The 14229-nt window shown below is 33.6% G+C and overlaps 1 pseudogene; it reads left to right on the forward strand.

The window, feature by feature from the left end:
- The first annotated feature begins 2209 nt into the window (after positions 1–2209).
- LOC150017139 (large ribosomal subunit protein eL31 pseudogene) lies at positions 2210–2631 on the forward strand (annotated as a pseudogene).
- Positions 2632–14229: the final 11598 nt, after the last annotated feature.

Consider the following 14229-nt stretch of genomic DNA (forward strand, 5'->3'; position numbering starts at 1 on the left):
GATATTTTTACCTACATTCAGTGGCATTTCCAGAGATACACATTCATGTCCTTTAAGTCTAAGACCTATAGGACACAAAATAACCGCAGTGAACATACCACTATGCCATTCTTTGGGTCCAGAGGTTTATAGCCATTTTAGCCTTCTTCTTTCCATACTTTAAAGTGTTCTTATATTTGTTTTATGAGCAGTGTTGAGAAGTTTTAGCATTATTGAGGAAAGAATAAAAAAATATTTCTTCTCTATGTTTAAGAAATCATGATGGTTGACATTTTAATATAAATAATGGAATTCAGAAAACAACAATGACACTTTAAAATAATAAAAGAAAAGTCAAGTTATAAATCTATATTTAATGAACATATCCTTAAAGTTGTAGGTGAAATTCAGATATCTACACATTCCCAGATAAAAATGGTAAAATGCTAAATATGTGAGTAAGTATATAATGCTTTTTTGACAGTCACAAACTGTAACTTCTTTATTCTATCATTAAAAGTCAGACAGTAAGTCCAATCCACACTTCTACACCCAAGGGAGAAAAATATGCTCCATGTCTTCAATGGAAGAATATAAAATAATTTGTGGACTTTTAAAAAAGCTACCACATATAATGTTGACCAAAGAAGCCAGACACAAAAGAATACATGTTATAGAAGTCAACATATTATCAATGAAAAAAACATCAGTATAGTGATTATCATTGTAGTGCTTAAACACTAATTAAAATTTCAAGTAATATTCTGCTTCACAATTCATGAGTCTTATAAATAAGTCAAACTTATTTATAAACATTATTTGTGCTGCACACCTTTTCCTTTAAATACCTATAGATATAGTTAGTTAAAAAAATTTAAAAACGGACAAATATAACTTGAACAGAATATTCTTCTTTTTTGATTCCATCATTTTATTAGCAAAAACCAGGCTGGGGGAGAAAACCCAATCAGAGCTGCTCAGTTGGATAGAAATCCCAGAACCACTGTACTTGATTACCTGCACTTGCTGCCTTTTTCTGATGGCCTAATTTACATCGTAGAATTATTTCTCATTTTACGTTTAGATCTAACAATAGCTCTAGTCCTCTTATTCTTCATCTTTCCTCAACCCAAAGCACTTGGAATGGCTTTGAAATTTAATGGAAAAATAATAAATTTTTTCCATTCACATTTTATATGTTCTTTGATCATTCCCACGTCTCTATGAAGCTTTCAACAATATTATATATCCTTGGTTTTGGAGTTCTTGTGATTGCATGTAATTTTTATACTTTATTAAATTTATTGGGATGACATTGGTTAATAAAATTACATAGGTTTTAAGTAAGATTCTATGATACATCATCTGTATATTGCATTTAAAGAAGGTGTCCAATAGGACAATGAATACATATAGAGGTAATCAAGTTCAGTAGTTATTAGAGGAAAGTAAGCAAACTGAGCAAATAGATATAGTACCCCTACAGAGATCAACTGCAACTCTTGTGTATTGCTGGTTCGAGTACAACTTGGTATAACCATTTTTGAAAATATTTGGCATTATCTACTAAAGCTGAAAAAGTTCACATCCTAATCCCTACCAATTCCATATCTATGTATACAGTCATATTTAAATGTGTATCCATATTTACTAAAGATACATGCACAAATGATCATAGTCATAAGCTGGAAACTGCTCAAATATTCATCAATAATTTATGGTATATTCATAGTGGGAATACTCTGTAGTAATGAGAATGAAGAAACTATTCTTCTAAAAATGCATAAATGTCACAAGCGTAATGTTCTGCTAAAGGAGCCAATCACAAAAATGTACATTCCATCAGTTTAAAAAACAGTTGAAATGAATCTACAATAGAAGCAAAGATAATGGTTACATGTGGAATTAGGTAATATCCTGGAAGTGGCACAAAAAAAGTCTCTGGTGTTCTGTGGTGTTCTTTCTCCTTTAGTGCTGGCTTTACAGTGATGTTCACTGTAAGGACATTCTTCAAGCCACACATTTATGATTTATACCTTTTTGATATGTATCTCATATAGTAATCAAAATTAAATTAAAAATAAGATGTGGAGGGTGCATACTTGTACATCATTGTGATATTTTGGTACTAGAAGAAAAGAGTATGTTTTTGGCAGAAAATAAAATCTACAGGTAGAGACAGTCCCTTGACTGAAATTATGAGGATTTAAAAAAATTAATCATGTCTTTCCAACTTGGGCCCGGCATAATGGCTCCCGCAAAGAAGGGTGGTGAGAAGAAGAAGGGCCGTTCTGCCATCAAAGAGGTAGTGACCAGAGAGTACACCATCAACATCCACAAGCGCATCCATGGAGTGGGTTTCAAGAAGCGTGTGCCTCGGGCACTCAAAGAGATCCGGAAGTTTGCTATGAAGGAGATGGGAACTCCAGATGTGCGCATTGACACCAGGCTCAACAAAGCTGTCTGGGCCAAAGGAATAAGGAATGTCCCATACCGTATCCGGATGCGGTTGTCCAGAAAACGTAATGAGGATGAAGATTCACCAAACAAGCTCTATACGTTGGTCACCTACGTACCTGTTACCACTTTCAAAAATCTACAAACAGTTAATGTGGATGAGAACTAGCCGCTGATTGTCAAATAAAGTTATAAAACTGCAAAAAAAAAATTAATCATGTTATTATTGCTTAACATAGTGCTTTCTTGATAGAACTCACTAGCAAAATATCAGGAGTATATGCTCTACAGTGGATAAAAAGGCATGTTATTTAGAACATTAGTGATTTTCTGGTAGACAGTCCTACATATTGTGGAAATTTAGTGACTGAGAGAGCTTAATATGTCTAAAGTACTTTAATGATAAATTTTGATTAATTTTAAATAAAAGACACTCTTAAAATTTTTACTCATAGCATGTTAATAAGATTCATTGGCACTTCGAAAAACTCTGTAATGGTGGGTTGGGGGGGGAGCAATGGGGGAAAAATGGGACAACTTTAATTGAAAAACCAAAAAATAAACAAAAACAAACAAACAAAAAAAAAACTCTGTAATGTTCTCACTGAAAAAGCCATTAATAGCATTGACATGACATGGGGAGCCAGGCGACATTTTGGAGTTGCTTTCCCCTTCTCTGCAGGGGGATACAGCGTCAGTGGTCCGGGAGTATAATATGGTTTGGATTAGGAAATCTAAATGCTGGAAAGAGAATCCAAATCTGAAATTTTCAAATGACAGTTTAGATACAGAGTGCCAAACTGTATCCTTCTCACGCTGTGCTACTGAAAGCCAAGAAAAACTGAAACTCAACAAAGGAACTTTTCATGCTATCTGTCCTGATCCAAATCAGGAAGTCTGCTCAGGCTGGGGCCCATTAAACCAAGAGCTTCGGGCTAAGCCGGGCATCGGCATCCAGCTAGACTCTACCGTGCCTCGCTCGTCCGCATGTTAGTTAGATCATGGTTGTGTTGCACCGCTGTTGATCGGGAAAAAAGGAGCTAGGAGAAGAAGGTGGTAGTTTGACGTACTCTATTTTTTGGATCATAATATTTTCATTAATGATGTGTGTGTAATTCAGTGGATGTGTTAACACTTGAAAACATCTGAAGCGCATTATGGGATAAAGTGCAGGCTCAGCATTGACTTAGATTGCCAATATTGCCAAAGTATCCAGATTATTTTGTTAAAAAAGTCAATAAGGTGCCTGAATAACTCCAAACATCTGGATATTTGTAAATAGATGTAGGAGCAACCTCATGGTTTGGCATCATGTACAACTGGCAACACTGATGGATTAATGCTGATCGTTATTCCTTGGGAACATTGACCTCATAATGACTTGAATTTTTATTGTGCTTTATATTTTTCAGAATGTTTTTACATGTACTATTTTATATGCGCTATGTAAAAACATTTTTCAATTAAACAGAGCATGTTTATTTGCTTGTTTGTTTTAGGAAGAGATGGTTGAAATGCATTAAAGTGCCCCTACCAAGGTCATAGTTGGTTACATACAGATGAGAACCCATTTTAATCAAAATCCATTCACTTCTCTTTCCTTCAGTTCTGCTACCATGGAATTAAGCATAACATATAAAGATTGTGAAATGCATATATCTATTGATATTTAAAAGTCCAATAACATATTTTTGTATGTTCTCACTTTCATCACACTCTCCTGAGATTAACACTATAAGAACTATTTCATAAACACAACTGAATAGCTTGTCTATAAAATAGATAATTCTTTCTGTAGACTTTTGGGCAGAAGGAAGCCTGTTAGTCACTTCTTGGGAAATGAAGAGACCCATTCAAGGAAGTTTTGTGCCCTATCTGAAGTCACATACATTGTAAACTCAGAGCTGGTACTGATACTAGTTCAGTGAGTAGCGCCAGCTATTTTTCAGGACATTACACATTAACCTCTTTAGTTGAAAAGAGAGAAAAATATACTACATAAATACAATGAGATGCTATTTAGAAAATATTACTGACAATATTATGCTGACGTTTTCTCACAAGCATTACAAACAACTTTGGTAACATTTTGGAAAAGTTTTGATATTTTCTTGGTTTCAATCCACATGGTCTTGCAATGTAAAAATATTTTTTTCCTTTCAGATAAGAGACAGGATCAGAAAAGCAGCTTAACCTAGAAATAGCATTTACTTTATTAATTTGGAGATAAATTCTATTTATTTTTCTCTGTAAATCTACCTAAGTTGTTTCAACATCAATTACATACCACAATGCTTATTTATAAATTTTGTACCTTTTTGACGTATATAGGTATTTTCACTTCAAATGAAATACCTTCTTGAGATATAAATTTGATTTTAGTGAATAAATAAAAAATGTATAGAGACATACTTAAGCCTCAGGGACAAGGTAATTCAAAAAGCAAAATTATAACAATGAAAAGTGTTCCTGATTGCAAAGTAAAACTATATTTTACAATATTTTATCAAAATTCTACTTGTTCAGATCAATGCTGATTTTTCAGTTCATATTTTATCACTATATGCATGTTTATGTGATCTTTATGCTCCTTCTCTACTCTGTTTAATTAGTTACTCTGATATTTACAGGTGAGTTATGTCAATCCATATGTACTAGTGATAACATAATCTATAAAATACTATGATATTTTTTCAGGGCTGGAAAATTAATTGATGTAAAATAAAAATATTTGTGTAGTTTAGCTTGTATTTGTTAATCTACATGCAGCCAAGTAACTTCAGGTTTTTTTCTCACCCCTTTTCCTATATATGTAGGTTTATTTTTCCACATGAAAATTGATACAGGAGAAACCACACCCTGATTCTTTCTTTATTAACCATAATTTTAAAAAAAAGTTCTATAGAGCACCCTTAAGACTAATCATTAAATCATTAAGAAAAATCATTAAATTATTGGAAAATGTGTTTGCTTTTAGGTTTTAAAATTTAATTTTATGATTTAACTAATTATTTTGAAAATGGAAAAATCACAATATTTGCTATTTTTTGCCTACTTATATATGCCTGTGTGTATATATATACAATTATAATAAAGTTTTAAAATTCACAGAAGCCACTGCTATTGATATATAGATGCATATATAAATATATATAAGCTAATGTTATTTTTTTCATTCTTCTCTGATTGAGCTAACATACATCTCTAATTCTCATCAACAATTTTCATTTATAGTTATAGATTTTTATTTCTTTCAATTTAATGTTTCTCTTTCAAATATACATATATTTGAATATATATAAATATATAAATAACTGATACTTATTTACTAATTTTTCCCATTGCTTGTAAGACATTTGTTAATCTATTTCACTATTTTAAATAAGTGTTTTTATATTGCTAGTAAGTAACTAAGAAGGCCAGCTATTTCTGCCACAATATATTATATATCACAACATAATATAATTTAAAACATTGCATTTGCTCTTATTCTTATAAAATACAAATCATGGAGTTTCTCAGCGGTTTAGACTTATTACTTACTGTTTTCCTATATGTGTAATAGTATCCAATAGCTAATTATTAGTAAATCTACAAGTGTTTACATTTTTATTAACTGCAACAAGGAACAAATATTTAGGTCTGTAGGCCACTTCTACATGGGTTAACCTTTCCATTGGTGAGCTTACTTTTTATCATGACAAACCAGTACAGTATTATTTTATCCATCTAGTTAAATACTAGTTAATTTCCATCAGAAACTATATTGATCGTTATGCTTAGAAAAGTAAAGAAATTTTTGAATATCATATTTCAACTTTTTTTTGCTTCTGTCATCCTTTGTCAGGAATATGAAGTGGATGCAGACCAGATTTTGTATCTTGGAGCAAAAAACAAAAAACAAAAGCACACACACACACACCAACAAACCAAAAAACAAACCAACAAACAAAAAAAATCTAAATATGGTGGAATCGTTGATGTATGTGTGAATCTTTTAATATTATCTATTCACAGCTGTTTGTCAGCTTTTTTAACTGCCTTTATTTACTCTGAAATTGTAAATATCCAAGTTAGAATGTTAAAATTTGTAACACTAAAGTGGAAAATGTCTGTTATTTTTCATATATATGCATTTATTTACTCTTGAGATTTAATTGGACTCTGGGAATTCCCATGGCCCCCTGTAAAGTGCAGGGAAAGACTCAATAAACACTGAACAGTTATCCTGTAAGCGTTGGACCAAATATGTTAAAATATGGATTACTCTGATGGGTTCTATAGCAGAGCATCCAATTTGGCCATTTTGAATACATTAAAAATTAGTATGTTTAATTTAGGGTTTATCAGCTAGAAAGAAACACTCTTAGTGGTTCGTATGTCTGGGTTCAACAATGCTATTGCAAAATACTTAAAATATAGGAAAAACTATTAGCATACAATACTGATATATACCCACCCCAGAGACTGAATATGTTTCAAGTTATAATATTTGTTTTAAATAATTTTTGTTTTAACATACAGAATTGTTTAATGGTCCTTCTATTTATATCTGTCTATTCATCCCAAGAGGTAACTATGATGCTCAATTTGGTGAGTGTCTCTATGATTCATGTTTTTAGCAGTGGGTCTGTTCATCAACACGTTTTTGCTGCCTTTAACTCACCCTGAAACTGTTTTAGTCAAAGCAATTAGACATATTTTACTTAAGAGAGTGTTCCTAACTTGGAAATCCCAGCTGGAGACATTTTTGTTGCAGGGGCCATACACCTAACACAAGGAACAACATTTCCCGGACAAACTAAAATGGCATTCAAGATCAAGGCTCATAGCTTCAAGTTAAAGATGAAGGAGTAGAAATATCCTGAGATCACCTCCTCTAATTGACACCCAAACTACAATTACATACAGAACTATCTCTGTGGACAACCTGAAGCCTAGAAGAACATATTTTTCTACAACCATGGATATAAAGACAAAGCCCCACCGAGACAATTGGAGGGGCAGAGAAACTCAGTCTAGTTAGGAACCACCGAACTCTCCACTCTCCATGCAGTGTCTCACAAGTTGGAGGGATATCACACCTGCCAAGGTCATCTCAAAAAGCAAAGAGTAAGGGGCCCAAGCTAAAGCATGGGGGACCTGCACCAGGAAGAGAAACACTTAGAACATCTGGCTTTGAAAGCCAGCGGGGCTTGAATTTAGTAGAGCTAAAGGGTTGTAGGAAACACAGGTTGCATTCGTTCTGAGTCTAGCACAGAGGGAGCATCTTGAAGAGCATCTAGGTCACAGTGAAGATGACACATTGACTAATTTTAAGGTGCACTGGAGACACAGAGATGTGGTGAAACTTTCTCCAGAGTCGGAGGTATTGGCAGGCACCACTTTGTCCCCTTTCTTTACTCTCCTTCCACCTAGCTGGTCTGACATTGGCAGGCACCATTTTGGACACTCTCCATTAACCTTGCTAACACCGTTAACCCCACCTTGCCATTTCCCTGAGGATTCATCAAGGCTGGCATCCCTCCAAAGTGGCTCCTGCCCTGTCACACCCGGTGGGCAGCTCATTTGGCATCAGCACACATCAGTGGGTCTACAACAGTGTGGCTGAACTTTGGAGCCAGCCACACTAAAGGTTTACCCTGCTTACCAGTGAACCCACAACAGATGTGGCTCTGCCACAATAGGAAGCCACACTAGCCCACCAGGGAGTGCCTCTGGAGCACCTGGCTCTGGTGACAAGGATGGTTTCACTGCTGGGCCCCACAGGAGGCCTTCTAAATAAGGTCACTTTTTCAAGATCAGGAGATGTAGCTTATCTACTTAATACATGATAAAAACTGATTCTTAAAAGCAGCAAGAGAAAAACAACTAGTTATATACAAAGGAATGCCCATAAGAATATCAGCTGAGTTTCCAATAGAGACCTGGCAGGCTAGAAGGGAGAGGTACAATATATTGAACATAGTGGAAGGGAAAAACCTACAACCAAGAGTACTCTACCCAGCAAGATTATCATTCGGAATTGAAGGATAGATCAATATTTTTTTCAGACAAACAAAAGCTAAGGGAGCTCATCATCACTAAATTGTCCTTACAAGAAATAGTAAAGGGAATTCTTTAAGTGGAAAAGAAAAGACCAAAACTAGAAATTAAAAAAAAATACATATGAAATAAAAAATCACACTAGCAAAGACAAACGTATAGTAAAGACAGGAGACCGCCACTTATAAACCTAGTAAGAAAACAATTTAAATGGCAATAAGTACATACCTATCAATAACTACTTTAAATATAAATTGATGAAGTGCTCCATTAAAAAAACATAGGGTAACTGAATGGATAAAAAGCAAGGCTCTTACACATGCTGCCTATATGTGAATCAAGTTTAAAAGACACACACAGAATGAAAGTAAAGAGTTAAAAAGATATTTCATGAAAATAGAAACAAAAAAAGTATCTGGGATAGCAATAGTTCTATCAGATAAAATAGACATAAAACACAGGCATTAATGAGAGACAAAGAAGGATTGAGCAAATCCACTTGTGAGTGCTCTCTGAAGAAAATGAAACATTAATTTGAAAAGACATATCTACCACTATGTTCACTGCAATATTATTTACAATAGCTCAGATATGGAAGCAACCTTGTTGTTCATAAATAGATGAATGGATAAAGAAGTGGGTACACATACGCACACACTGGAGTGTTACTCAGCCATGAAAAACAATAAAATATTGCTATTTGAAACAACATGGATAGACCTAGAGGGTCTTATGCTAAGTGAAATGAGTCAGAGAAAGACAATTACTATGTAATTTCACTTATGTGTAGAATCTAAAATACTAAACTGAGGAACAACAAAACGAATAGACTCATAGATACAGAAAAACTGATAGTTGTAAAAGGGCTGGGTAGTAGGGGTATGGGCAAAATTGTGAAGGAGATTGAGAGGTATAAGCTTATCATTATACCACAAATAAGTCACCAGGATATAAAGGAAGCTTCTATTTGTATTTATTTGCAAGTTTTACCTTATTGCTCACATGTTCCCTGATTGAATTATTCTTCACATACCCAGCACAGGCCTCTGTGCAGGTCTTTCTCTCTACATTTCCTATAATTTAGTGTCAGGGATATTCACTTGAAACTTACTGTTTTCTTTCTTCAAGCACGTGTATAAGAGGAGGTAGTCTAAAATTAAATTGTATTCCTTAATTTGTCTATTCTAAGACTTCTGCAAAAAGGTTCAGGAAAAGAGTGTGCATGTTTGAGTCTAAGTTTCATGCATTAAACTTCCATGTATCACTGGAAGCATAACATATGAAAATCGGGACTCCCATTTAAGGGGCAATATATAAAACCCACTGCACGGAATCTGCTTAATAATAGCTGATGCCTCCTATCTGATTCCTTTGTCTCTAGTTTTCTTTCATTCATCTGTCACTTGCTGCCAGGATTCTCTCCAAAATAGAAAAATGATCATGCCAAACCCTAACTTAAAAACTGTTGGTAGTCCTCCAGCCTACTAATAGAGTTCTATCCTAAAATAGAAGCTTAAATGCCTAGTATGCATGTTCTACTTTTCTCTTGTCACTCTAAATGCCATTCAGAACTTTGAACTTCAAATTATTCATAATTCCCTGTATGAATTGGTCTTGTTCCATGTCTTTAGATGTATTCTTCCTTCTACCCAGAGTTCCTCTGTACTATTTTCTTTGTCTAGCAACTACCTTCTAATCATGTAGTATAATGTGTGTAGGAATCAGGCCTGATATCACCTTCTCTGTGAAGGTTTCCTGGAACTTTCTGCAGGTAGGAGTAATCCCTCCCCATTTACACTTTAAACATATTATTAAAAAAAAAACAAAAAAAAAAAAACGATTTACAGTAATATTTGGCAGATGTGCTTTCAAGCCCCAATATTCTGAGCTCCCACGACAGCTTATTTAACAAAAAACAATTTTAAGACATTAAGATATGGTGATTATATCTAAATTGTCTCTGCAGATTAGAAGCGTTCAGTGAATATGTGCTCACTGTATAGATGAAATCTCTATTGTTTAATATGTTTTATTTTCATTAAACAAATATTTATGGAACACATACCATCTGCTCTTTCATGTTCTTCTTGATAAAATATAAATTTGAGCTGCTCTCCAGCCCCCAAAAGAAGAATCAAGGAGTTTGTATCGTCTCTCAAATTATTGCTTGCTCTTCGAGCCTCTGAAGCATGGGTTAAGTCTATGACTAGAGGACACAGTAAAACTAAGTGGCCTCTCCTAAAATTGAACTAATGATAAGCACCATGTTTACACAGTACTGTAAACCACTACAGTGACCATATTTTTATGTATAAGATATGAATACATGTGAATTATGAAATGAGAATCTAATTTACCTTCTGAACTCAAGGAGATAGCATGAATGGATAACATTTTGAGGGCAACAGAACCTTGGAAAACTGGGTCCCAGCCAGTGAAGATTGAACATTGCTCCAACTATTACCTTTAACCTCACACTGTAATTTATCCTTGCCCTTTTCACGATCTCCAAATACTGCACAAACATTATATTTATGACAGCAAAGGCTACAGCTAACTTTCTCCAAACACTTGTACCGTAGATCCTTCCACTCACAGGAAAAAAATAACTTTTCAAATCATGTTCCCTTGGACAGACTACAAAGACCTGATCACAGCTCCCTTGTCGTTTTTCTTTTTTTGAAAAAAAAAAAATAACTTTCAACTACTATTGAATTATGTGAGAGGAGACAGTGTATATTTTCTACTTTAAAAGCAATTTAAGGTGGAGTTCTCTGGCACAAGGCAATCCAAAAATAGCTGAAGCTTAAGAGTTGAAACTCCCCCTTGTCTGGTGTACATTGAATAGAGTTATTAGCAATCAGAGCTGTTTTCATATGCTCAGTGCAAAATTGCAGAAGTGTTTAGGTTTATAAATACTTTGCAGGCAAGCAATGAAAGTTTCAGATCAAGGGTACCATTTGTTCAGTTAAAAGTTTGAAGAATGATGAACCATCAGGTGCCATTTTAATCGTTTAAGTCCTTTCAATTAAAAAAAAAGAACAGAAATTAAATGTAAAAAGTATAAAATAAGGATATCTTGATATCTCAGGTGGTGTTATTCTATTACCATACTTACAAATCATTAAAATGCACCACTTAATGTGGGAGACAAAAGAGGGTAATACTAAGATCAGAAACACAAGATTCAGGAAGCATGTGGTTCAAATTCTGTCCTCAACATTTTTCTAATTACCATGAACAAATTTCTTAATCTACTATGTTTACTTATATTTATAAAAATATGTATGTTAATTATTAAACCTAAACTGATGGAAGTGGTTTATCTTCATATAGAATATCCTCCCACCCAAAATTCAAAGCTTTTTGGAATATTAAGTGCCTTCCACATTAGTAATAAGATTCATAGGGAATATTAAAAATATTTTGAGAAGATTTTTAAAGTTTCCATGTGTTTCACGAAGTAATAAATTAGTAATAAGTCTTTGGATTTATATACTATATAGAGAAACGATTCATTGCAAAATTCCACACACAGAATTATTGCCAAAGTCCAAAACTCAGAGACATATTAGTGTAACTCCTGTGGGTAACACTGCACACATCTTTAAGATGCAATGAATTCTTAAGGGGCAAGACAAAATTACTCTATGCAAATATCAAAGTGACTATATTGAGACAGATGGCATAAGAGTAAAAAATTAGCATTTAAATTTCAGGTCATGTTTAAGAATGGGAACATGATGGTGTACCACTTTGGGAAAAGCTGAAGTTCTATGCATAAGATAGTTAATTAGAATTAAAAGTACACATATATACCTAGAGGAAGGCAGCTAGCCAGATATTAGGTAAATGAATGGATCTATATGAATATGGGTGAACATAAATGGATTGCATGGATCTCCTATCAGAGAGCTGCCAAGGTATTCTGTCATTCTAGAAGACAAAGCTTAGGCTTTTGCTTTGATGGCATACCTAAAATAGATTGTTTAAGAAAATACATTTGTAATATAACTACCCTCAATCTATTTAAATTTTATTTATGGACAAAATTGGGGAAAAGTCCAAAGAATATTATTATTTTTTAATTAGGAAAATATTAATTGTAAAATTTTCAATGTCATGATTTCAATGTAAAAACACAAAGTTGTTTAAAATTTTAAAAATATGACATAGTGCTACTATTTGGACTTCTATGTCATAATTGAAAAGGTATGAAACTTGTTAAGACTTCATCCCAATTATAAAGTGAACTTGGAACTTTGTATTACCCTTGTGTCTGCAGAGGAAAAAAATATCACTGATTTCCTCGAGAAACACTTTGCTATGTACATAGCAGAGATGGCTAGCTGGGTGCAAACAGACCTCCTCTAATTCTCAGATTATTATTATTATTTGGCCATATACCTCAGTTCTTGGCAATGAGGCTGATGGGCACCACTTCCCAAACCAGATCAAAAGACACATCCTTGCTTAATGTTCTGTTTCCTATCTCTTCTGTTTGGACAGGAAACCTGAAAATAACACTTGGAACATCCCTAAAGAATAGATAGAAAGGGCCTGGAAAACTTAAGAGGGGAAACTCAATTCATGAATCACTTCTTGAAGGAAAGCTGCCCACTAACCACAGACACTTATGCATGGATACTCATGTTCTCTATAGAGAATATCAGTTAAAGTTACCTGCATGAGAAATAAGTATCTGTCACTGTTAAGACATTATATATTTTTAGTTTTTATTACAGGAGTTTTACGTGTTTTTCAGTGGGAATTTGTATACTTGTATGCTGAAGTACCTACCCAAATATGATTTAGAAACTCAATAATCTGAGACAATTTTCTTAAATATTTTCTAACCAAGCACCTGTCCTTACTAGAGTCGACTACTGTTCTGGTTAATACATGAATTCTCCATACTTTAAACATGTAGACATATAGCCTGTACTGTTGTGATTTGACTTCATAAATGTTAAGTTAGTAAGCATCTTTTACATTGTTAGTGCAGTAGTGCATTGATTTTTTTACTATTATATTCCATTTGATAAGTATGACATGATTAGCCTACCTATTTTTATATTTATAAACATTAGGATTATTATCCGTTGGAGCCATTATAAACAAAGCTGCTTATGAACATCCTTGTACAAATCCTTTTGTGAATAGGTGTTTCCTGTCTCCTGTGTAAATACAGGTATCTCCTATATAACACGGTACTTCTATAACATGGTTTTTCTCTAACACAGTTAGAGAATTGGGGAAAACTCTCATATAATGTGAAATTAGGGAAATCCCCCTACAATACTGAATGTGATAAAAGCTTTTAAGAACAAAAGATAACTCATTTAAAATTTTTCATTTAAGTGCATACATCATATCGGATTTGCCTGTAGAATTTTAAAATTAATCAGAATTTTAAACCCAGTTTGTTCATGAAGTATTAATTATACTTTAAAGGAGCTTAGTAGTGATGATGAAGAAAACATGACTTAATTTATATTAATATGTAATATGTTTGATGAAAATTGCTTTAATTAAGATATTTCTCTTAATTATAAAAATATAATAGTATATATTTTTTTAATTTTTGGACCCCTACCCCCTTTTTGTACTAGTTTTTTGTTTCATATAACACAGATTTGCATAATACGGAACTTGTTAGGAACCTAACAACCATGTTATATGGGAGTTACCTATGGTTAGAAGTGGAATTTCTGAATCATAGAAAAGGTATGTCTGTGACATTTTTTG

Source organism: Furipterus horrens, unplaced genomic scaffold (genome assembly GCF_987537825.1).
Source record: "Furipterus horrens unplaced genomic scaffold, mFurHor1.1.pri manual_scaffold_3, whole genome shotgun sequence".
In the NCBI taxonomy this organism is placed as follows: domain Eukaryota; kingdom Metazoa; phylum Chordata; class Mammalia; order Chiroptera; family Furipteridae; genus Furipterus; species Furipterus horrens.